Genomic DNA, 25,896 nt, shown 5'->3' on the forward strand with positions numbered 1-25,896 from the left:
CGTGATCGCCGTGATACACTTTATCACGGCGATCACCGAAAATGAAGCCTGAACTAAAACTTTCTCCCTCCTCTCATGTGAGAGAGGAGGGAGAAAGTCTCCGGTGCTAGGATCGGGTCCTCCAGCACTTCTATCCCTAAGCTGGGTCCCGATCCTCACCCCCCCACCCCCCTTACCCTCAAGGAAGATGGCGGCGGCGGCTGGCGCATGCGCAGACTGAAAGCCGGCCGCCGCCGCTTACTGTAAGGTCTCTCTCCTCAGGAGAGGAGAGAAAAGTTCAAGTTATGCCCCGATCGGGTCCCCAGCACCCCGATCGGGTCCCCCAGCACCCCGATCGGGGCAATAGGGCCCTTAGATATATTTTAATAAAGTTATTAGGGCCCCCCCCCCCCATCTAATAAAAAAAAAAAAAAAATGGCACAGACATGCGCACTGGTTACTGTGCTGAAGATCTGCCTTCAGCACAGTAACCATCAGGGACCAATAATAATGGTCCCTGATCATGTGGTCTCCATGATAAACCTATCATGGAGATCACATCCATTATATTTACAAAACATGGCCAGGACAGGGGCTGTGCTTCTCTCTCCCCTCAGCGCAGTTGTTCTGTGAGGAGAGATCAGACTTCTGTCCTGGCTCTGTGATTACATACTGTGAAAAAAAAATGAAAAAAAATCAAATTATAAACTGTCCGTCAGTAACTGGCGGTCAGTGGATGTCCGTGATTAGGCGTCCGTCATTAGACGTCTATTAGTTACAGTCATTTATCTTTATTAGGGACCCTGTTCGTCTGTTACTGGCGGTCAGTGGGTGTCAGTCAGTGAGTTGTTGGGTGTCACTCCGTCAGTCGGTGGGTGTCACTCCGTCAGTCGGTGGGTGTCACTCCGTCAGTCGGTGGGTGTCACTCCGTCAGTCGGTGGGTGACAGTCATTTTTAGGGACGGTCAGTTATTTGAATTTTTCTGAGCTGTACAGAAAAAAAAAATGGCTCGGAGATTGTTAAGTGCGGAGCAGGCATACGAATTTCTCTGCTCTGACCACTCTGAATCTGGCACCGCTTCAGAGGCGGAAATATTTTCAGATAGCGGGGACTCTGATTCCATCCCCAGACCCCATAGCCCTATGGTGGTAGAAGTCACCACCTCCCCTCATTCTCCACCCAGCGGTCCCGTCCCTTCTGCTACGTGGGTTCCTGCCACTTGATTTTCCCCCCAAGTACCCCAATTTTTACCCACTCCCCAAATTAATGTGGATGTCGGCAATTTTACCCCTTATGATTTTTTTCATTTATTTGTAGATGATAAAGTCCTGGAGTTAATTGTGCAGCAAACTAATTTGTACGCCACACAGTTTGCTGTACAAAAGCCCACGTCTATTTATGTAAGACGGTGGACCCCCACAAGTGTCCCTGAAATAAAAAAAATTTGGGGCTTACCCTGGACATGGGCATTGTAAAAAAACCCTCTGTCCGATCCTATTGGGCTGCGAGTACTGTCCACTCAACCCCTGTGTTTGCAGCAGTTATGTCCCGTAACCGCTATGAAGTCATAATGCGGTTCATGCATTTTTCAGACAATTCCCAAGTCCCCCCCAGAACTGACCCAGCCTTCGACCGCCTAAATAAATTGAGACCCCTTATTTCCCTCCTTACAGATTTATTTTTGAAATGATATACCCCTGAGAAAAAATTATCAGTTGACGAGTCCCTTTTTAGTTTTAAAGGCCGCCTTTCCTTCCGTCAATATATTCCTTCCAAGCGTGCCAGATATGGGGTAAAGTTGTATAAGGTGTGCGAGAGCACAACCGGCTACACCTGTGGCCTGTCTATTTCTGAGGGCAGAGACTCCCAACTTAACCCCCCAGGCTGCCCCGAAAATATTGGCACATCGGGAAAAATTGTGTGGGATTTATTGGCACCATTCCTGCACAAAGGGTACCACGTGTACACTGATAATTTTTACACTAGTATACCCCTTTATAAATCCCTCCATGCTGCAAACACAGGGGCTTGTGGGACAGTCCGCAAAAATAGAGTTGGATACCCACAACCGCTGGTCTCCAAACGTTTGGAGAAAGGAACATCCTTCGCCCTCGCAAGTGACCAGCTGCTTGCCGTGAAGTGGAAGGACAGGAAGGATGTCTACATGCTGACCACCTTGCATGCAGACACCACAGTGGCAGTTAGGGAGAGGGGGGCTACGGCGGACAAGCACAAACCGGTCTGTGTGACAGACTACAATAAATTTATGGGAGGTGTAGACCTCTCGGACCAAGCGCTTCACCCCTACCTGGTGAAGCGAAAAAACAGGGCCTGGTATAAAAAGGTAGCAATCTACCTCATCCAGATTGCTACCTATAATAGTTTTATTTTATTCAAAAAGTCCCAGGGAAACCTTAACTTCCTCGAGTACCAGGAGAAGGTGATTGAGAGTCTCCTGTTTGAGTCCCCCGCACCTAGGCAAGCCTTCGAATCGGAGGACGTTCGAAGGCTTTTAGAACGCCATTTCCCTCACCCCGTACCTGCCACTACCAGCAAAACGTATCCACAGAAAAGATGCCGGGTGTGTAGCAAACATGGAAGGAGGAGGGACACCCGGATTTACTGCCCCAGCTGCCCATCACAACCAGGGCTCTATAATTACCCCTGCTTTGAAACGTACCATACGGTTGCAAATTATTAATTTTATTTAATACCAAAAAGAACAGGGGGGGGGGGGGGGTCAGGAATTCAATTTATTCTCATTTTCTGTTTAGTTTGTGGGCTTTCCAGGGAGGGAGGGATCCCTTTGGGATGGTTTGTGGAGCTATTTTTATTTTTTTTCACCTTCTTAGCATTAATTTCTACAAAAAACTAGGGGGTCTAAATGCTCAGTACACCCCTAGATGAATACCTTAGGGGGTCTAGTTTTCAAAATGGGGTCCATTGTGGGGGTTTTCTATTGTTTTGGCAGCTCAACGCCATTACAAGTGTGCAATGGGGCCTAAACCATTTTCAAGCAAATTTTGTGTTCTGAAAACAACTGGGTGCTCCTTTATGTTTGGGCCCTGCCGTTTGTCAAGACATAAGATTAGGGCCACAATGGGGGTATTTCTGAAGACAGGAGAAACAGGGTGATACATTTTGGAGTGTACATCTTCATTTTCATGTGCTCTGTAGAAAAAAATCTGTCTTTAAATTGACACTTTTGTGTAAAAAATGAAAATTACATTTTTTTCACCTTCTTAGCATTAATTTCAACAAAAAACTAGGGGGTCTAAATGCTCACTACACCCCTAGATGAATACCTTAGGGGGTCTAGTTTTCAAAATGGGGTCCATTGTGGGGGTTTTCTATTGTTTTGGCAGCTCAACGCAATTACAAGTGTGCAATGGGGCCTAAACCATTTTCAAGCAAATTTTGTGTTCTGAAAACAACTGGGTGCTCCTTTATGTTTGGGCCCTGCCGTTTGTCAAGACATAAGATTAGGGCCACAATGGGGGTATTTCTGAAGACAGGAGAAACAGGGTGATACATTTTGGAGTGTACATCTTCATTTTCATGTGCTCTGTAGAAAAAAATCTGTCTTTAAATTGACACTTTTGTGTAAAAAATGAAAATTACATTTTTTTTCACCTTCTTAGCATTAATTTCTACAAAAAACTAGTGGGTCAAAAAACTCATTACACCCATAGATAAATACGTTAAGGGGCCTAGTTTTTAAAATGGGTTCACTTTTGGGGGGTTTCTATTATTCTGACACTTATAAACCTCTGCAAACGTGGCTTGTTTCAGGAAAAAATATGTAAAATGTAAAGTCTCCTAAATAAAAAAAAATAAAAAGTAAAAATTTTTGTGAGTGCAGCCAAAATAAAGTAAAGATGTGGAAATAAATTTCTGATAAAAAAATATTGAATAGTATTTATGTATGTATATGAAATATTGCAGTTGAAAATAGGAAAATGTGCAGTTTTTTACAAATTTTCATAAAATATGCATATTTTATCTGTAGAATTTTACCACCTAAGTAAAGTACAATATGTGACGAGAAAACAATGTCAGAATTACTTTGATGTGCAAAACCGTTACAAAGTTATTCTAAGCTAAAATGACACATGTCAGATTTCCAAAATTTGGCTTGGTCATTAAGGCCCAAACAGGCTTGGTCACTAATGTGTTAAGGAGGCTGGAAACCAACTTTGAGCCTCTATTTCCATGTAAATATTGTTTAAAGCGCAATACCTTTAGTGCTCTTGCTGAACGCACATTAAGAAGATCAACAACCTCCTGCCTCAATTTCTTAAGAGATCCCAGGACCTCACCCGCTTTCGATCTCTTATGGAGAATTTCAAGCGTGGAGATCTGTTGAAGGAGGGAATCTAGCCGCTTCTGTCTGCTTCTCTTAACTCTCGAGCCCAGGCTAATGAGCTCTCCCCTGACCACAACCTTGTGAGCCTCCCACAACGATGTTCCACTAGAAAGACCACCAGTGTTTTCCTTGAAATAATTATGCAGACATCTCTCAACATTACGCCTGTTCGATTCTTCCTCAAAGAGTGTCTCATTCAGCCTCCAGACCCAGGATCTCGGAGGCAGAGCATGAAACTTAATCTTCACACTCACCGGCGCATGATCCGAAACTACAATATTCCCAATGCAAGCCTCAGTCACCGAGGTCATCAGGTGATTAGATAAAAGTATGTAATCTAGACGCTGATAGGTATCATGCGTCCGCGAGTGGAAGGTGTAGTCATTGTCCTCTGGGTGCAGAAGACGCCAAGCGTCCGAGACCCCTAAGTCCCTAAAAGAGATAAGCAATCTCCTCATCTGCCTCTTGGAGTGCGGCCTATTCCTAGATGTTGAATCTCTGGAGGGATCGAGCGTGAGGTTGAGGTCCCCTCCTATAATGAGAAAACCTTCTCGAAAGGTCTTGAGGAGCTCCAGGGTGCTGATCAACCAGGAGGTTTGCTATTTGGTGCATATAAATTCACCAGGGTATACATAGTATTAGCCACTTTTCCTTTCAAAAACAGGTAGCGCCCCTCAGGATCAGTCAGTTTAGACATCAGTGTGAAGGGGAAATTCTGGCCTAACGCTATTGAAACCCCTCTTGCCGCTGAGGAGTAGGAGGCATGGTGCCACTCAGGGAAGTGCTTATTCACAGTTTTGGGTATGTGCAAGTGCCGAAAATGAGTCTCCTGAATGAGCACCATGTCGGCACACTCCCTCCTAAGCAATTGGTAAATCTGACTCCTTTTCTGTGGAGTGTTCATACCATTCACGTTACAAGACAAAATCTTCAAGTCAGCCATAATAGCAGACTGTAAGTCTGTGCAAATAGGCTAGAGAATCAGGTAAGGGTTGACACATTGGAACAACACAGAACAACAGAACATAAACATTGCTGTTATACAGAGCGCAAAGATTCATACGGAAAGGGTAGTATCTACCTAATGGGTTGTGAAAACCCGATGTGGGGGATTCGTGTGAAAGTACCCGGAGGCCAGGTCTCACACACTAGATCCAGTGACTCTGCAACAGACAGTAGGTAAACATTGTAAAGAGCGAACATGAAGGCGGAAATAAACCCTCTAAGGGGCTAAGCATTACCTTCCACCATCTTGAATAAAAACATAACTGGAGCTAGAGCGTAGCTATAGCAAAAATAATCGAGCACAATTTTTCTCACTACTGAGAGATTGCAGTGACAGAATGATAGGGGAAGAGGATAGGAAGGAAAAAATGATGCGAGAGGGAATGAGAAAGGGTAAGAATAGTAAATGCCAGGAGAAGGGAATCGAGACAGACATAGTCCAGCCATGAAAAGGCAGGCACAAAAAACAGGGCTTGGAACCTGCAGGAAACATAGATCATCCACAGTCTCTGTGTCGAAGGATCTTTAATCTCGGTTCAAAGGGTCCTCAAGTGACCTTGCAAGGATCATATCAGGGGATCCTTTTCTTCGGGGTCCTCTTCTTCTGAGCAAGCTGCCAGCCTTCCGTCTGCGGCAAGCATGGGAGATCAAGCGCCGGATTGCAGGGCAGCCACGATGGTATATCTAGGGCCTCTGATCCCAAGGCCTCCCATATAGGTGGTAAGTCCTCTGGGAACCTTATAGTGAACTGCTTCCCTCCAATCGCCGTGCTGAGGCCGAAGGGGAACAACCAACGGACCAGCAGTTTCTTATTCCTAAGCAGCGCGGTTAACGGGCGTAAGTTCCTTCGCTTGGCCAAAGTACTCGCCGCCAAATCTTGAAAAAAGAGTATTTTATGGCCGTCTAATGAGATATCTTCTTTCTCTCTCGCTGCCCGCAGGACAGCCGCTGTATCAAGAAAGTTCATTAGGGCACATACTACGTCCCTAGGCGGTTCGCCGTTAGCTGGTTTGGGCCTGAGGGCCCTATGGGCTCTTTCTATAATGATGGCGGCCGCCCGCTCTTCCCCTACCAAGGAGGAGAACAAGCGACGCACAGTGTCAGTCAGGTCTTCTGCCTGCACCGTTTATGGTATACCCCTCAGGCGGACGTTCTTCCTTCGTCCCCTGTTCTCCTGATCTTCTAAGTTCAGGTAGGCAGTGTTAACCATCTTGGACATAGCTGATAGATGGTGCTGGACTCCCGCGCCATGACGGACTAGGATGTCCTGGTTGCCTTCCAGGGTTTCCACCCGAAGGCCTAGCTGCTGGAACTCAGCTTTAATGTCAGAAAGTTCTTTCATCACTGGCGTAAGCGCCTGAGCCAGTGACTGCTAGAGGAAGCTTCTGGTGAGTGGTAGGGAATCCGACTCACCTCTGCTGTATGTTTTATTGTCAGAGCTGTCGGCATCTGAATCGGCACACTCCTGCTCCGAGTGATTGCGCGCCTCACGCGACATCTTGCCACTCTCCGGTTGAGACGAAGATCTCCTATTAAGGAACTTATTTAGATCTCCTTGAGTCTTCTTCGCCTTCGAGGCGATCCCCGAGGCTCCCTCTTTGTCCCTGAGGGTTTTTCCCATCTTGAGATCGTTATCTACTGATTATAGCTGAAAAAAGCTGGGCTAGCGGTGAGGAGCTCTGGTGAAGACGTCCTACACCATGGCTTGCTGGCTCCGCCCCCCCCCCCCAGTATATGTGATTTGAGGTATGTTGGGTAATTAGGGTCCTATCAACAGATGGTACCAATGTTTTTTTATTTATTTTTCTATTTTTCTATATTGCGAGTGGCATGTGTAATGCAAGGCACCAACAAAACAGACCAGTAAGCGTGAAGTAAAGGGGGTTTATTAACAAAATAAACAAAGTCCAGGTAAACTTCCCTGGGCAAACAAAAAATTAACTTGCCAGGTAAATGGATGCGTCACAGAAAGTCCCGGGTCCTGGGTCCCACTGGAACAGACGGAGTCCCAGCAAACTTCAGTCAGTAGCTAGCAGTAATGACCTGCACCTGGATAAGGAAGAATAACAGTGGGCACTGACCGACCTGGGAGGCCACCTTTTATGTGCCTGCTAACAAATCCCAGGGCGCCAAGTGTCCACTCCCCATAGGTCATGATCCTACCCTACACCTTGTACAAAGCGTTCAAAGCTTTGGTCTGTCATTAGTCAATTAGACCAACGCCGGCCCCCTAATCTGCTTTGAACTAGCGACCAGGTGCTATTCCCTTCACTGGTTGGTGAAGCTCATAAGAAGCGCGTACATGTATCCCCTTGCAAACCCGTTTTCAAACGTAAATGCGGATGCACGACAGGCTCTGCAAGAGTGTGCGAGCGCGTCAACATGGACACCGGAATGGAATCCGCAATAGGAACCAGAGACAAGCTCGGCCGCAGTGTACTGCCACTAGCCCAGCCAAGCTGTCCCCGAAAGCCATGCGGTCTTCCCCTCCGGCACACATGCGAACGCATCCCCGTGTCGGTTCGCAAAGAGGACGGAGCTTGTGTATCAATGGAGACACGTGTAACCTGTCCCGCAGCTTCACGAGGAGCCTTTTTGGTCACAATGGAGTGCGAGACAGGTGAGGATCTTACAGTATGGCAAAATAATTCTAATTATTTCATCCTGCTCTTTTTTTTGTTTCGGGACAAATGAATCTGTCCTATTCATGGTTTTAACCTTATTTAGTGCACTTTCTAGTATGTGTTGAGGATAATCCTTCTTTTTGCAGCTTCTTTTTCAAACTGTTCATTTTCGGTGCAGTTTCTTTTTAGCCTCCTGAATTGGCTCGTTGGAATATTTGTGACCCACCTAGGTAGGTGACAGCTGGAGAACTGTATGAAACTATTCCTCATTACTGGCTTAAGGTAAGTAATATTTAAGTCTAGGAATTGTATCTCAGTTTAGCTAATCATTGCTGTAAATCTCAAATTCCTATTGTTACTGTTAATGTACTGTAGAAAAGTTTTAAGCAATTCTGCAGTGTCTTTCCAGATACCGTATTTTTTGCCCTATAAGACGCACCTGCCCATAAGACGCACCTGGGTTTTTAAGGAGGAAAATAAGCAAAAAAATATTTTGATCCAAAAGGTGTGCTTTTGGTGGGTTTTTAACTACCGTAATGGTGGTCTGTGGATGGCACTGTTATGGGCGAATCTGTGGATGGCACTGTTATGGGGGCATAAGTGGATGGAACTGTTATGGGGGCATATGTGGATGCCACTGTTATGGTGGCATCTGTGGATGACACATATATAGTATCTTATGTGTCATCCACAGATCACCCATAACAGTGTCCCTGTGTAGTGAATGGGGGCCGGCATCTGTTTATGTAATGGCAGCGGGCTCGGTGCAGTCACTGTATTCTACTACATCGGGCCCCGCTTGCTGTAGTATACGGTAATCATATCTAACTTGTGGGTATTGTTTAAAGTATTCCAATCATCTTAAATCTAGCGCTGTACTATTTACAACTAACTTCTTGGCAGTCAGGAGGCCGGGCGGACGCTCGTAGCGTAGCTCACTACACTCACTGCGCCTGCACCACCCACTTTATGAATGAAGCAGGCGGCGCAGGCGCAGGCGCAGTGAGCATAGTGAGCTACACTACGAGCGCCCGCCCGGCCTCCTGACTGCCAAAAAGTTAGTTGTAAGTAGTACAGCGCTAGATTTAAGATGATTGGAATACTTTCAACAATAGCCACAAGTTAGATATGATTACTGTATACTACAGAGAGCGGGGCCCGGTGTAGTAGAATACAGATGCCAGCCCCCAGCCCCTCCTTCCTCTCAGCATATTCACCGGACGGTCGCAGCATTTGCCCCATAAGAGGCACTGCTATTTCCCCTCCACTTTTTTGGGGGGAAAGTGCGTCTTATAGGGCGAAAAATGCGGTAAATGCTATATTGCGAATATAACTATGCCATAGGGCCAGATCCGACCCCAGCCTGGGCTGAATAATCTCAGCCTCCCATTGCACCATAAACAAATTATCGTAGCTGGGGGCAAATCTAGTCCCCATGGCTGTCCTTTATTGTTGTACATAAAATTCCTTATCAAATACAAAGTAATTATGTGCGAGTATAAATTTTACTCCTTCCAGTAAAAAGGACAGTTGTTCCTCTTCCATTAGTTTTCTATCCATTAGCTGTTTTTAAAGGGCCTCAAGACCTAATGTGTGGTCTATTATCGTATACAAGGAACTTACATCTGGGGTACCTAGGAACCACTCTTTATTCCACTCTACTTGTTCTAGAATCCCAACTATATCTGTTGTGTCCCTAATATATGATGGTGTATTTCTGACGGCTGGCTGTAGAATTTTGTCACTATATTGGGACAAATTCTAAGCTATCGAACCAATCCCTGACACAACAAAGGTCTTCCCGGTGGTGCATTAATATCTTGATTAGGGATGAGCGAACCCGAACTGTATATAATTTTGGGGTGTCCGTGATACGGACCCGAACCCGGACATTTTCGCAAAAGTCCGGGTTCGGTATTCGTCGCTTTCTTGGCGCTTTTTGAAAGGCTGCAAAGCAGCCAATCAACAAGCGCCATACTACTTGCCCCAAGAGGCCATCACAGCCATGCCTACTATTGGCATGGCTGTGATTGGCCAGAGCACCATGTGACCCAGCCTCTATTTAAGCTGGAGTCACATAGCGCCGCCCGTCACTCTGCTCTGATTAGCGTAGGGAGAGGTTGCAGCTGCAACAGTAGGGCGAGATTAGGCTGATTAACTCCTCCAAAAGACTCCATCCAGTGATCGATCTGCAGCTGTGGATCATTGAGCTGCAGATACTCAATTGCTCACTGTTTTTAGGCTGCCCAGACCGTTTGTCAGTCACTTTTTTCTGGGGTGATCGGCGGCCATTTTGTGTCTTGTGGTGTGCCAGCACAAGCTGCGACCAAGTGCATTTAACCCTCAATGGTGTGGTTGTTTTTGGGCTAAATCCTACATCAGGGTGAAGCTGTCACACCAAGTGCATTTAACCAGCAATAGTCTGTTTATTTTTTGGCCATATACTACATCAGGGGCAAGCTGCGCCTGTCACCAAGTGCATTTAACCCTCAGTAGTGTGGTTGGTCAAGCTGTCACACCAAGTGCATTTAACCATCAATAGTGTGGTTATTTTTTGGCCATATCCCAGTCTAATTCTGTCAGTAAACGTATACCTGTCACTCAGCGCCTAAATACTAGGCCTCAAATTTATATCCAGCTAAATCTGTCGTTACTGCTGTAGCTGGGCAAGTTATTTAGTGTCCGTTCAAGCACATTTTTTGTTCTGGGTTGAAATACAATTCCCAATTCAGCAATTTCATAATTTTGTGGTTTCTGCTGTATCAGAGCTATTTGAAATCTATCCCTAAAAGGGTATATCATATTGAAGGTGCACATAGAGTCATTCAGAATAACTTCACACACCCACTACTGTGCATTTCCAAGTCTAATTCTGTCAGTAAACCCATACCTGTCACTCAGCGCCTGAATACTAGGCCTCAAATTTATATTCAGCTGAATTTGAATACAATACATTGGGCCAAATAATATTTTTGTTGTTGTGGTGAACGATAACAATAAGGAAAACATCTAGTAAGGGACGCGGACATGGACATGGTCGTGGTGGTGTTAGTGAACCCTCTGGTGCTGGGAGAGGACGTGGCCACATCCACACGTCCTAGTGTACCAACTACCTCAGGTCCCAGTAGCCGCCAGAATTTACAGCGATATATGGTGGGGCCCAATGCCGTTCTAAGGATGGTAAGGCCTGAGCAGGTACAGGCATTAGTCAATTGGGTGGCCGACAGTGGATCCAGCACGTTCACATTATCTCCCACCCAGTCTTCTGCAGAAAGCGCACAGATGGCGCCTGAAAACCAACCCCATCAGTCTATCACATCACCCCCATGCATACCAGGGAAACTGTCTCAGCCTCAAGTTATGCAGCAGTCTCTTATGCTGTTTGAAGACACCGCTGGCAGGGTTTCCCAAGGGCATCCACCTAGCCCTTCCCCAGCGGTGAAAGACATAGAATGCACTGACGCATAGCCACTTATGTTTTCTGATGATGAGGACATGGGAATACCACCTCAGCATGTCTCTGATGATGACGAAACACAGGTGCCAACTGCTGCGTCTTTCTGCAGTGTGCAGACTGAACAGGAGGTCAGGGATCAAGACTGGGTGGAAGACGATGCAGGGGACGATGAGGTCCTAGACCCCACATGGAATGAAGGTCGTGCCACTGACTTTCACATTTCGGAGGAAGAGGCAGTGGTGAGACCGAGCCAACAGCGTAGCAAAAGAGGGAGAAGTGGGCAAAAGCAGAACATCCGCCGCCAAGAGACTCCGCCTGCTACTGACCGCCGCCATCTTGGACCGAGCACCCCAAAGGCAGCTTCAAGGAGTTCCCTGGCATGGCACTTCTTCAAACAATGTGCTGACGACAAGACCCGAGTGGTTTGCACGCTGTGCCATCAGAGCCTGAAGCGAGGCATTAACGTTCTGAACCTTAGCACAACCTGCATGACCAGGCACCTGCATGCAAAGCATGAACTGCAGTGGAGTAAACACCTTAAAAACAAGGAAGTCGCTCAGGCTCCCCCTGCTACCTCTTCTACTGCTGCCGCCTCGGCCTCTTCTGCTGCTGCCGCCTCGGCCTCTTCCTCCGCCTCTGGAGGAACGTTGGCACCTGCCGCCCAGCAAACAGGGGATGTACCACCAACACCACCACCACCACCTCCTTCACCAAGCGTCTCAACCATGTCACACGGCAGCGTTCAGCTCTCCATCTCACAAACATTTGAGAGAAAGCGTAAATTCCCACCTAGCCACCCTCGATCCCTGGCCCTGAATGCCAGCATTTCTAAACTACTGGCCTATGAAATGCTGTCATTTAGGCTGGTGGACACAGACAGCTTCAAACAGCTCATGTCGCTTGCTGTCCCACAGTATGTTGTTCCCAGCCGCCACTACTTCTCCAAGAGAGCCGTGCCTTCCCTGCACAACCAAGTATCCGATAAAATCAATTGTGCACTGCGCAACGCCATCTGTGGCAAGGTCCACCTAACCACAGATACGTGGACCAGTAAGCACGGCCAGGGACGCTATATCTCCCTAACTGCACACTTGGTAAATGTAGTGGCAGCTGGGCCCCAGGCGGAGAGCTGTTTGGCGCACGTCCTTCCGCCGCCAAGGATCGCAGGGCAACATTCTTTGCCTCCTGTTGCCACCTCCTCCTTCTCGGCTTCCTCCTCCTCTTCTTCCACCTGCTCATCCAGTCAGCCACACACCTTCACCACCAACTTCAGCACAGCCCGGGGTAAACGTCAGCAGGCCATTCTGGAACTCATATGTTTTGGGGACAGGCCCCACACCGCACAGGAGTTGTGGCGGGGTATAGAACAACAGACCGACGAGTGGTTGCTGCCGGTGAGCCTCAAGCCCGGCCTGGTGGTGTGCGATAATGGGCGAAATCTCGTTGCAGCTCTGGGACTAGCCGGTTTAACGCACATCCCTTGCCTGGCGCATGTGCTGAATTTGGTGGTGCAGAAGTTCATTCACAACTACCCTGACATGTCAGAGCTGCTGCATAAAGTGAGGGCCGTCTGTTCGCGCTTCCGGCGTTCACATCCTGCCGCTGCTCGCCTGTCTGCGCTACAGCGTAACTTCGGACTTCCCGCTCACTGCCTCATATGCGACGTGCCCACCAGGTGGAACTCCACCTTGCACATGCTGGACAGACTGTACGAGCAGCAGCAGGCCATAGTGGAGTTTCAGATGCAGCACGCACGGGTCAGTCGCACTGCGGAACAGCACCACTTCACCACCAATGACTGGGCCTCCATGTGAGACCTGTGTGCCCTGTTGCGCTGTTTCGAGTACTCCACCAACATGGCCAGTGGCGATGACGCCGTTATCAGCGTTACAATACCACTTCTATGTCTCCTTGAGAAAACACTTAGGGCGATGATGGAAGAGGAGGTGGCCCAGGAGGAGGAGGAGGAGGAGGAGGAGGAAGAGGGGTCATTTTTAGCACTTTCAGGCCAGTCTCTTCGAAGTGACTCAGAGGGAGGTTTTTTGCAACAGCAGAGGCCAGGTACAAATGTGGCCAGCCAGGGCCCACTACTGGAGGACGAGGAGGACGAGGATGAGGAGGAGGATGAGGATGAAGCATGGTCACAGCGGGGTGGCACCCAACGCAGCTCGGGCCCATCACTGGTGCGTGGCTGGGGGGAAAGGCAGGACGATGACGATACGCCTCCCACAGAGGACAGCTTGTCCTTACCCCTGGGCAGCCTGGCACACATGAGCGACTACATGCTGCAGTGCCTGCCCAACGACAGCAGAGTTGCCCACATTTTAACGTGTGCGGACTACTGGGTTGCCACCCTGCTGGATCCACGGTACAAAGACAATGTGCCCACCTTACTTCCTGCACTGGAGCGTGATAGGAAAATGCGCGAGTACAAGCGCACGTTGGTAGACGCGCTACTTAGAGCATTCCCAAATGTCACAGGGGAACAAGTGGAAGCCCAAGGCCAAGGCAGAGGAGGAGCAAGAGGTCGCCAAGGCAGCTGTGTCACAGCCAGCTCCTCTGAGGGCAGGGTTAGCATGGCAGAGATGTGGAAAAGTTTTGTCAACACGCCACAGCTAACTGCACCACGACCTGATACGCAACGTGTTAGCAGGAGGCAACATTTCACTAACATGGTGGAACAGTACGTGTGCACACCCCTCCACGTACTGACTGATGGTTTGGCCCCATTCAACTTCTGGGTCTCTAAATTGTCCACGTGGCCAGAGCTAGCCTTTTATGCCTTGGAGGTGCTGGCCTGCCCGGCGGCCAGCTTTTTGTCTGAACGTGTATTCAGCACGGCAGGGGGCGTCATTACAGACAAACGCAGCCGCCTGTCTACAGCCAATGTGGACAAGCTGACGTTCATAAAAATGAACCAGGCATGGATCCCACAGGACCTGTCCGTCCCTTGTCCAGATTAGACATTAACTACCTCCCCTTAACCATATATTATTGTACTCCAGGGCACTTCCTCATTCAATCCTATTTTTATTTTCATTTTACCATTATATTGCGAGGCTACCCAAAGTTGAATAAACCTCTCCTCTGTCTGGGTCCCGGGGCCTAAATATATGCCAATAGACTGTTCCAATGTTGGGTGACGTGAAGCCTGATTCTCTGCTATGACATGCAGACTAATTCTCTGCTGACATGAAGCCAGATTCTCTGTTACGGGACCTCTCTCCTCTGCCTGGGTGCTGGGCCTAAATATCTGACAATGGACTGTTGCAGTGGTGGCTGACGTGAAGCCTGATTTTCTGCTATGACATGCAGACTAATTCTCTGCTGACATGAAGCCAGATTCTCTGTTACGGGACCTCTCTCCTCTGCCTGGGTGCTGGTACTAAATATCTGACAATGGACTGTTGCAGTGGTGGCTGACGTGAAGCCTGATTTTCTGCTATGACATGCAGACTGATTCTCTGCTGACATGAAGCCAGATCCTCTGTTACGGGACCTCTCTCCTCTGCCTGGGTGCTGGGCCTAAATATCTGACAATGGACTGTTGCAGTGGTGGCTGACGTGAAGCCTGATTTTCTGCTATGACATGCAAACTAATTCTCTGCTGACATGAAGCCAGATTCTCTGTTACGGGACCTCTCTCCTCTGCCTGGGTGCTGGTACTAAATATCTGACAATGGACTGTTGCAGTGGTGGCTGACGTGAAGCCTGATTTTCTGCTATGACATGCAGACTGATTCTCTGCTGACATGAAGCCAGATCCTCTGTTACGGGACCTCTCTCCTCTGCCTGGGTGCTGGGCCTAAATATCTGACAATGGACTGTTGCAGTGGTGGCTGACGTGAATCCTGATTTTCTGCTATGACATGCAGACTAATTCTCTGCTGACATGAAGCCAGATCCTCTGTTACGGGACCTCTCTCCTCTGCCTGGGTGCTGGGCCTAAATATATCCCAATGGACTGTTGCACTGGTGGCTGACGTGAAGCCTGATTCTCTGCTATGACATGCAGACTAATTCTTCTGACATGAAGACAGTTTCTCTGTTACGGGACCTCTCTCCTCTGCCTGTGTGCTGGGCCTAAATATATAACAATGGACTGTTGCACTGGTAGCTGACGTGAAGCCTGATTCTCTGCTATGACATGCAGACTGATTCTCTGCTGACATGAAGCCAGATCCTCTGTTACGGGACCTCTCTCGTCTGCCTGGGTGCTGGGCCTAAATATATGCCAATGGACTGTTGCACTGGTAGCTGACGTGAAGCCTGATTCTCTGCTATGACATGCAGACTAATTCTCTGCTGGCATGAAGACAGATTCTCTGTTACGGGACCTCTCTCCTCTGCCTGGGTGCTGGGCCTAAATATATGCCAATGGACTGTTGCACTGGTGGCTGACGTGAAGCCTGATTCTCTGCTATGACATGCAGACTAATTCTCTGCTGACATGAATACAGATTCTCTGTTACGGGACCTCCCTCCTCTGCCTGTGTGCTGGGCCTAAATATATGCCAATTGACTGTTGCACTGGTAGCTGACGTGAAGCCTGATTCTCTGCTATGACATGCAGACTGATTCTCTGCTGACATGAAGCCAGATTCTCTGTTACGGGACCTCTCTCCTCTGCCTGGGTGCTGGGCCTAAATATATGACAATGGACTGTTGCAGTGGTGGCTGACGTGAAGCCTGATTCTCTGCTATGACATGCAGACTGATTCTCTGCTGACATGAAGCCAGATCCTCTGTTACGGGACCTCTCTCCTCTGCCTGGGTGCTGGGCCTAAATATCTGACAATGGACTGTTGCAGTGGTGGCTGACGTGAAGCCTGATTCTCTGCTATGACATGCAGACTGATTCTCTGCTGACATGAAGCCAGATCCTCTGTTACGGGACCTCTCTCCTCTGCCTGGGTGCTGGGCCTAAATATATGCCAATGGACTGTTGCAGTGGTGGCTGACGTGAAGCCTGATTCTCTGCTATGACATGCAGACTAATTCTCTGCTGACATGAAGCCAGATCCTCTGTTACGGGACCTCTCTCCTCTGCCTGGGTGCTGGGCCTAAATATATGCCAATGGACTGTTGCACTGATGGCTGACGTGAAGCCTGATTCTCTGCTATGACATGCAGACTAATTCTCTGCTGACATGAAGCCAGATCCTCTGTTACGGGACCTCTCTCCTCTGCCTGGGTGCTGGGCCTAAATATATGCCAATGGACTGTTGCACTGATGGCTGACGTGAAGCCTGATTCTCTGCTATGACATGCAGACTAATTCTCTGCTGACATGAAGACAGATTCTCTGTTACGGGACCTCTCTCCTCTGCCTGGGTGCTGGGCCTAAATATATGCCAATGGACTGTTGCACTGGTGGCTGACGTGAAGCCTGATTCTCTGCTATGACATGCAGACTAATTCTCTGCTGACATTAAGACAGATTCTCTGTTACGGGACCTCTCTCCTCTGCCTGGGTGCTGGGCCTAAATATATGCCAATAGGACTGTTGCACTGGTAGGCTGACGTGAAGCCTGATTCTCTGCTATGACATGCAGACTAATTCTCTGCTGACATGAAGACAGATTCTCTGTTACGGGACCTCTCTCCTCTGCCTGGGTGCTGGGCCTAAATATATGCCAATGGACTGTTGCACTGGTGGCTGACGTGAAGCCTGATTCTCTGCTATGACATGCAGACTAATTCTCTGCTGACATGAAGCCAGATCCTCTGTTACGGGACCTCTCTCCTCTGCCTGGGTGCTGGGCCTAAATATATGACAATGGACTGTTGCAGTGGTGGCTGACGTGAAGCCTGATTCTCTGCTATGACATGCAGACTAATTCTCTGCTGACATGAAGCCAGATCCTCTGTTACGGGACCTCTCTCCTCTGCCTGGGTGCTGGGCCTAAATATATGCCAATGGACTGTTGCACGTGATGGCTGACGTGAAGCCTGATTCTCTGCTATGACATGCAGACTAATTCTCTGCTGACATGAAGCCAGATCCTCTGTTACGGGACCTCTCTCCTCTGCCTGGGTGCTGGGCCTAAATATATGCCAATGGACTGTTGCACTGATGGCTGACGTGAAGCCTGATTCTCTGCTATGACATGCAGACTAATTCTCTGCTGACATGAAGCCAGATCCTCTGTTACGGGACCTCTCTCCTCTGCCTGGGTGCTGGGCCTAAATATATGCCAATGGACTGTTGCACTAGGTGGCTGACGTGAAGCCTGATTCTCTGCTATGACATGCAGACTAATTCTCTGCTGACATTGAAGACAGATTCTCTGTTACGGGACCTCTCTCCTCTGCCTGTGTGCTGGGCCTAAATATATGCCAATGGACTGTTGCACTGGTAGGCTGACGTGAAGCCTGATTCTCTGCTATGACATGCAGACTAATTCTCTGCTGACATGAAGACAGATTCTCTGTTACGGGACCTCTCTCCTCTGCCTGGGTGCTGGGCCTAAATATATGCCAATGGACTGTTGCACTGGTGGCTGACGTGAAGCCTGATTCTCTGCTATGACATGCAGACTAATTCTCTGCTGACATGAAGACAGATCCTCTGTTACGGGACCTCTCTCCTCTGCCTGGGTGCTGGGCCTAAATATATGCCAATGGACTGTTGCACTGGTGGCTGACGTGAAGCCTGATTCTCTGCTATGACATGCAGACTAATTCTCTGCTGACATGAAGACAGATTCTCTGTTACGGGACCTCTCTCCTCTGCCTGGGTGCTGGGCCTAAATATATGCCAATGGACTGTTGCAGTGGTGGCTGACGTGAAGCCTGATTCTCTGCTATGACATGCAGACTAATTCTCTGCTGACATGAAGCCAGATTCTCTGTTACGGGACCTCTCTCCTCTGCCTGGGTGCTGGGCCTAAATATATGCCAATGGACTGTTGCACTGGTGGCTGACGTGAAGCCTGATTCTCTGCTATGACATGCAGACTAATTCTCTGCTGACATGAAGCCAGATTCTCTGTTACGGGACCTCTCTCCTCTGCCTGGGTGCTGGGCCTAAATATATGCCAATGGACTGTTGCAGTGGTGGCTGACGTGAAGCCTGATTCTCTGCTATGACATGCAGACTGATTCTCTGCTGACATGAAGCCAGATTCTCTGTTACGGGACCTCTCTCCTCTGCCTGGGTGCTGGGCCTAAATATATGCCAATGGACTGTTGCAGTGGTGGCTGACGTGAAGCCTGATTCTCTGCTATGACATGCAGACTAATTCTCTGCTGACATGAAGACAGATCCTCTGTTACGGGACCTCTCTCCTCTGCCTGGGTGCTGGGCCTAAATATATGCCAATGGACTGTTGCACTGGTGGCTGACGTGAAGCCTGATTCTCTGCTATGACATGCAGACTGATTCTCTGCTGACATGAAGCCAGATTCTCTGTTACGGGACCTCTCTCCTCTGCCTGGGTGCTGGGCCTAAATATATGCCAATGGACTGTTGCACTGGTGGCTGACGTGAAGCCTGATTCTCTGCTATGACATGCAGACTAATTCTCTGCTGACATGAAGACAGATTCTCTGTTACGGGACCTCTCTCCTCTGCCTGGGTGCTGGGCCTAAATATATGCCAATGGACTGTTGCAGTGGTGGCTGACGTGAAGCCTGATTCTCTGCTATGACATGCAGACTAATTCTCTGCTGACATGAAGCCAGATTCTCTGTTACGGGACCTCTCTCCTCTGCCTGGGTGCTGGGCCTAAATATATGCCAATGGACTGTTGCACTGGTGGCTGACGTGAAGCCTGATTCTCTGCTATGACATGCAGACTAATTCTCTGCTGACATGAAGCCAGATTCTCTGTTACGGGACCTCTCTCCTCTGCCTGGGTGCTGGGCCTAAATATATGCCAATGGACTGTTGCAGTGGTGGCTGACGTGAAGCCTGATTCTCTGCTATGACATGCAGACTGATTCTCTGCTGACATGAAGCCAGATCCTCTGTTACGGGACCTCTCTCCTCTGCCTGGGTGCTGGGCCTAAATATATGCCAATGGACTGTTGCACTGGTGGCTGACGTGAAGCCTGATTCTCTGCTATGACATGCAGACTAATTCTCTGCTGACATGAAGACAGATTCTCTGTTACGGGACCTCTCTCCTCTGCCTGGGTGCTGGGCCTAAATATATGCCAATGGACTGTTGCAGTGGTGGCTGACGTGAAGCCTGATTCTCTGCTATGACATGCAGACTAATTCTCTGCTGACATGAAGACAGATTCTCTGTTACGGGACCTCTCTCCTCTGCCTGGGTGCTGGGCCTAAATATATGCCAATGGACTGTTGCAGTGGTGGCTGACGTGAAGCCTGATTCTCTGCTATGACATGCAGACTAATTCTCTGCTGACATGAAGCCAGATTCTCTGTTACGGGACCTCTCTCCTCTGCCTGGGTGCTGGGCCTAAATATATGCCAATGGACTGTTGCAGTGGTGGCTGACGTGAAGCCTGATTCTCTGCTATGACATGCAGACTGATTCTCTGCTGACATGAAGCCAGATTCTCTGTTACGGGACCTCTCTCCTCTGCCTGGGTGCTGGGCCTAAATATATGCCAATGGACTGTTGCAGTGGTGGCTGACGTGAAGCCTGATTCTCTGCTATGACATGCAGACTGATTCTCTGCTGACATGAAGCCAGATTCTCTGTTACGGGACCTCTCTCCTCTGCCTGGGTGCTGGGCCTAAATATATGCCAATGGACTGTTGCACTGGTGGCTGACGTGAAGCCTGATTCTCTGCTATGACATGCAGACTAATTCTCTGCTGACATGAAGCCAGATTCTCTGTTACGGGACCTCTCTCCTCTGCCTGGGTGCTGGGCCTAAATATATGCCAATGGACTGTTGCAGTGGTGGCTGACGTGAAGCCTGATTCTCTGCTATGACATGCAGACTGATTCTCTGCTGACATGAAGACAGATTCTCTGTTACGGGACCTCTCTCCTCTGCCTGGGTGCTGGGCCTAAATATATGCCAATGGACTGTTGCAGTGGTGGCTGACGTGAAGCCTGATTCTCTGCTATGACATGCAGACTAATTCTCTGCTGACATGAAGACAGATTCTCTGTTACGGGACCTCTCTCCTCTGCCTGGGTGCTGGGCCTAAATATATGCCAATGGACTGTTGCAGTGGTGGCTGACGTGAAGCCTGATTCTCTGCTATGACATGCAGACTAATTCTCTGCTGACATGAAGACAGATTCTCTGTTACGGGACCTCTCTCCTCTGCCTGGGTGCTGGGCCTAAATATATGCCAATGGACTGTTGCAGTGGTGGCTGACGTGAAGCCTGATTCTCTGCTATGACATGCAGACTGATTCTCTGCTGACATGAAGCCAGATTCTCTGTTACGGGACCTCTCTCCTCTGCCTGGGTGCTGGGCCTAAATATATGCCAATGGACTGTTGCAGTGGTGGCTGACGTGAAGCCTGATTCTCTGCTATGACATGCAGACTGATTCTCTGCTGACATGAAGCCAGATTCTCTGTTACGGGACCTCTCTCCTCTGCCTGGGTGCTGGGCCTAAATATATGCCAATGGACTGTTGCACTGGTGGCTGACGTGAAGCCTGATTCTCTGCTATGACATGCAGACTGATTCTCTGCTGACATGAAGCCAGATTCTCTGTTACGGGACCTCTCTCCTCTGCCTGGGTGCTGGGCCTAAATATATGCCAATGGACTGTTGCAGTGGTGGCTGACGTGAAGCCTGATTCTCTGCTATGACATGCAGACTAATTCTCTGCTGACATGAAGACAGATTCTCTGTTACGGGACCTCTCTCCTCTGCCTGGGTGCTGGGCCTAAATATATGCCAATGGACTGTTGCACTGGTGGCTGACGTGAAGCCTGATTCTCTGCTATGACATGCAGACTAATTCTCTGCTGACATGAAGACAGATTCTCTGTTACGGGACCTCTCTCCTCTGCCTGTGTGCTGGGCCTAAATATATGCCAATGGACTGTTGCACTGGTAGGCTGACGTGAAGCCTGATTCTCTGCTATGACATGCAGACTGATTCTCTGCTGACATGAAGCCAGATTCTCTGTTACGGGACCTCTCTCCTCTGCCTGGGTGCTGGGCCTAAATATATGACAATGGACTGTTGCAGTGGTGGCTGACGTGAAGCCTGATTTCTGCTATGACATGCAGACTGATTCTCTGCTGACATGAAGCCAGATCCTCTGTTACGGGACCTCTCTCCTCTGCCTGGGTGCTGGGCCTAAATATCTGACAATGGACTGTTGCAGTGGTGGCTGACGTGAAGCCTGATTTCTGCTATGACATGCAGACTAATTCTCTGCTGACATGAAGCCAGATCCTCTGTTACGGGACCTCTCTCCTCTGCCTGGGTGCTGGGCCTAAATATCTGACAATGGACTGTTGCAGTGGTGGCTGACGTGAAGCCTGATTTCTGCTATGACATGCAGACTAATTCTCTGCTGACATGAAGCCAGATCCTCTGTTACGGGACCTCTCTCCTCTGCCTGGGTGCTGGGCCTAAATATATGCCAATGGACTGTTGCACTGATGGCTGACGTGAAGCCTGATTCTCTGCTATGACATGCAGACTAATTCTCTGCTGACATGAAGCCAGATCCTCTGTTACGGGACCTCTCTCCTCTGCCTGGGTGCTGGGCCTAAATATATGCCAATGGACTGTTGCACTGATGGCTGACGTGAAGCCTGATTCTCTGCTATGACATGCAGACTAATTCTCTGCTGACATGAAGACAGATTCTCTGTTACGGGACCTCTCTCCTCTGCCTGGGTGCTGGGCCTAAATATATGCCAATGGACTGTTGCACTGGTGGCTGACGTGAAGCCTGATTCTCTGCTATGACATGCAGACTAATTCTCTGCTGACATTAGACAGATTCTCTGTTACGGGACCTCTCTCCTCTGCCTGTGTGCTGGGCCTAAATATATGCCAATGGACTGTTGCACTGGTAGCTGACGTGAAGCCTGATTCTCTGCTATGACATGCAGACTAATTCTCTGCTGACATGAAGACAGATTCTCTGTTACGGGACCTCTCTCCTCTGCCTGGGTGCTGGGCCTAAATATATGCCAATGGACTGTTGCACTGGTGGCTGACGTGAAGCCTGATTCTCTGCTATGACATGCAGACTAATTCTCTGCTGACATGAAGCCAGATCCTCTGTTACGGGACCTCTCTCCTCTGCCTGGGTGCTGGGCCTAAATATCTGACAATGGACTGTTGCAGTGGTGGCTGACGTGAAGCCTGATTCTCTGCTATGACATGCAGACTAATTCTCTGCTGACATGAAGCCAGATCCTCTGTTACGGGACCTCTCTCCTCTGCCTGGGTGCTGGGCCTAAATATATGCCAATGGACTGTTGCACTGGTGGCTGACGTGAAGCCTGATTCTCTGCTATGACATGCAGACTAATTCTCTGCTGACATGAAGCCAGATCCTCTGTTACGGGACCTCTCTCCTCTGCCTGGGTGCTGGGCCTAAATATATGCCAATGGACTGTTGCACTGGTGGCTGACGTGAAGCCTGATTCTCTGCTATGACATGCAGACTAATTCTCTGCTGACATGAAGCCAGATCCTCTGTTACGGGACCTCTCTCCTCTGCCTGGGTGCTGGGCCTAAATATATGCCAATGGACTGTTGCACTGGTGGCTGACGTGAAGCCTGATTCTCTGCTATGACATGCAGACTAATTCTCTGCTGACATGAAGACAGATTCTCTGTTACGGGACCTCTCTCCTCTGCCTGTGTGCTGGGCCTAAATATATGCCAATGGACTGTTGCACTGGTGGCTGACGTGAAGCCTGATTCTCTGCTATGACATGCAGACTAATTCTCTGCTGACATGAAGACAGATTCTCTGTTACGGGACCTCTCTCCTCTGCCTGGGTGCTGGGCCTAAATATATGCCAATGGACTGTTGCACTGGTGGCTGACGTGAAGCCTGATTCTCTGCTATGACATGCAGACTGATTCTCTGCTGACATGAAGCCAGATTCTCTGTTACGGGACCTCTCTCCTCTGCCTGGGTGCTGGGCCTAAATATATGCCAATGGACTGTTGCACTGGTGGCTGACGTGAAGCCTGATTCTCTGCTATGACATGCAGACTAATTCTCTGCTGACATGAAGCCAGATTCCTCTGTTACGGGACCTCTCTCCTCTGCCTGGGTGCTGGGCCTAAATATATGCCAATGGACTGTTGCACTGGTGGCTGACGTGAAGCCTGATTCTCTGCTATGACATGCAGACTAATTCTCTGCTGACATGAAGCCAGATTCTCTGTTACGGGACCTCTCTCCTCTGCCTGGGTGCTGGGCCTAAATATATGCCAATGGACTGTTGCAGTGGTGGCTGACGTGAAGCCTGATTCTCTGCTATGACATGCAGACTAATTCTCTGCTGACATGAAGCCAGATTCTCTGTTACGGGACCTCTCTCCTCTGCCTGGGTGCTGGGCCTAAATATATGCCAATGGACTGTTGCACTGGTGGCTGACGTGAAGCCTGATTCTCTGCTATGACATGCAGACTAATTCTCTGCTGACATGAAGACAGATTCTCTGTTACGGGACCTCTCTCCTCTGCCTGGGTGCTGGGCCTAAATATATGCCAATGGACTGTTGCACTGGTGGCTGACGTGAAGCCTGATTCTCTGCTATGACATGCAGACTAATTCTCTGCTGACATGAAGACAGATTCTCTGTTACGGGACCTCTCTCCTCTGCCTGGGTGCTGGGCCTAAATATATGCCAATGGACTGTTGCAGTGGTGGCTGACGTGAAGCCTGATTCTCTGCTATGACATGCAGACTGATTCTCTGCTGACATGAAGCCAGATTCTCTGTTACGGGACCTCTCTCCTCTGCCTGGGTGCTGGGCCTAAATATATGCCAATGGACTGTTGCAGTGGTGCTGACGTGAAGCCTGATTCTCTGCTATGACATGCAGACTGATTCTCTGCTGACATGAAGCCAGATTCTCTGTTACGGGACCTCTCTCCTCTGCCTGGGTGCTGGGCCTAAATATATGCCAATGGACTGTTGCACTGGTGGCTGACGTGAAGCCTGATTCTCTGCTATGACATGCAGACTGATTCTCTGCTGACATGAAGCCAGATTCTCTGTTACGGGACCTCTCTCCTCTGCCTGGGTGCTGGGCCTAAATATATGCCAATGGACTGTTGCAGTGGTGGCTGACGTGAAGCCTGATTCTCTGCTATGACATGCAGACTAATTCTCTGCTGACATGAAGACAGATTCTCTGTTACGGGACCTCTCTCCTCTGCCTGGGTGCTGGGCCTAAATATATGCCAATGGACTGTTGCACTGGTGGCTGACGTGAAGCCTGATTCTCTGCTATGACATGCAGACTAATTCTCTGCTGACATGAATACAGATTCTCTGTTACGGGACCTCCCTCCTCTGCCTGTGTGCTGGGCCTAAATATATGCCAATTGACTGTTGCACTGGTAGCTGACGTGAAGCCTGATTCTCTGCTATGACATGCAGACTGATTCTCTGCTGACATGAAGCCAGATTCTCTGTTACGGGACCTCTCTCCTCTGCCTGGGTGCTGGGCCTAAATATCTGACAATGGACTGTTGCAGTGGTGGCTGACGTGAAGCCTGATTTTCTGCTATGACATGCAGACTGATTTTCTGCTGACATGAAGCCAGATCCTCTGTTACGGGACCTCTCTCCTCTGCCTGGGTGCTGGGCCTAAATATCTGACAATGGACTGTTGCAGTGGTGGCTGACGTGAAGCCTGATTTTCTGCTATGACATGCAGACTGATTCTCTGCTGACATGAAGCCAGATCCTCTGTTACGGGACCTCTCTCCTCTGCCTGGGTGCTGGGCCTAAATATCTGACAATGGACTGTTGCAGTGGTGGCTGACGTGAAGCCTGATTTTCTGCTATGACATGCAGACTAATTCTCTGCTGACATGAAGCCAGATCCTCTGTTACGGGACCTCTCTCCTCTGCCTGGGTGCTGGGCCTAAATATATGCCAATGGACTGTTGCACTGATGGCTGACGTGAAGCCTGATTCTCTGCTATGACATGCAGACTAATTCTCTGCTGACATGAAGCCAGATCCTCTGTTACGGGACCTCTCTCCTCTGCCTGGGTGCTGGGCCTAAATATATGCCAATGGACTGTTGCACTGATGGCTGACGTGAAGCCTGATTCTCTGCTATGACATGCAGACTAATTCTCTGCTGACATGAAGACAGATTCTCTGTTACGGGACCTCTCTCCTCTGCCTGGGTGCTGGGCCTAAATATATGCCAATGGACTGTTGCACTGGTGGCTGACGTGAAGCCTGATTCTCTGCTATGACATGCAGACTAATTCTCTGCTGACATTTAGACAGATTCTCTGTTACGGGACCTCTCTCCTCTGCCTGTGTGCTGGGCCTAAATATATGCCAATAGA

Source organism: Bufo gargarizans, chromosome 3 (genome assembly GCF_014858855.1).
Source record: "Bufo gargarizans isolate SCDJY-AF-19 chromosome 3, ASM1485885v1, whole genome shotgun sequence".
Lineage (NCBI taxonomy): Eukaryota > Metazoa > Chordata > Amphibia > Anura > Bufonidae > Bufo > Bufo gargarizans.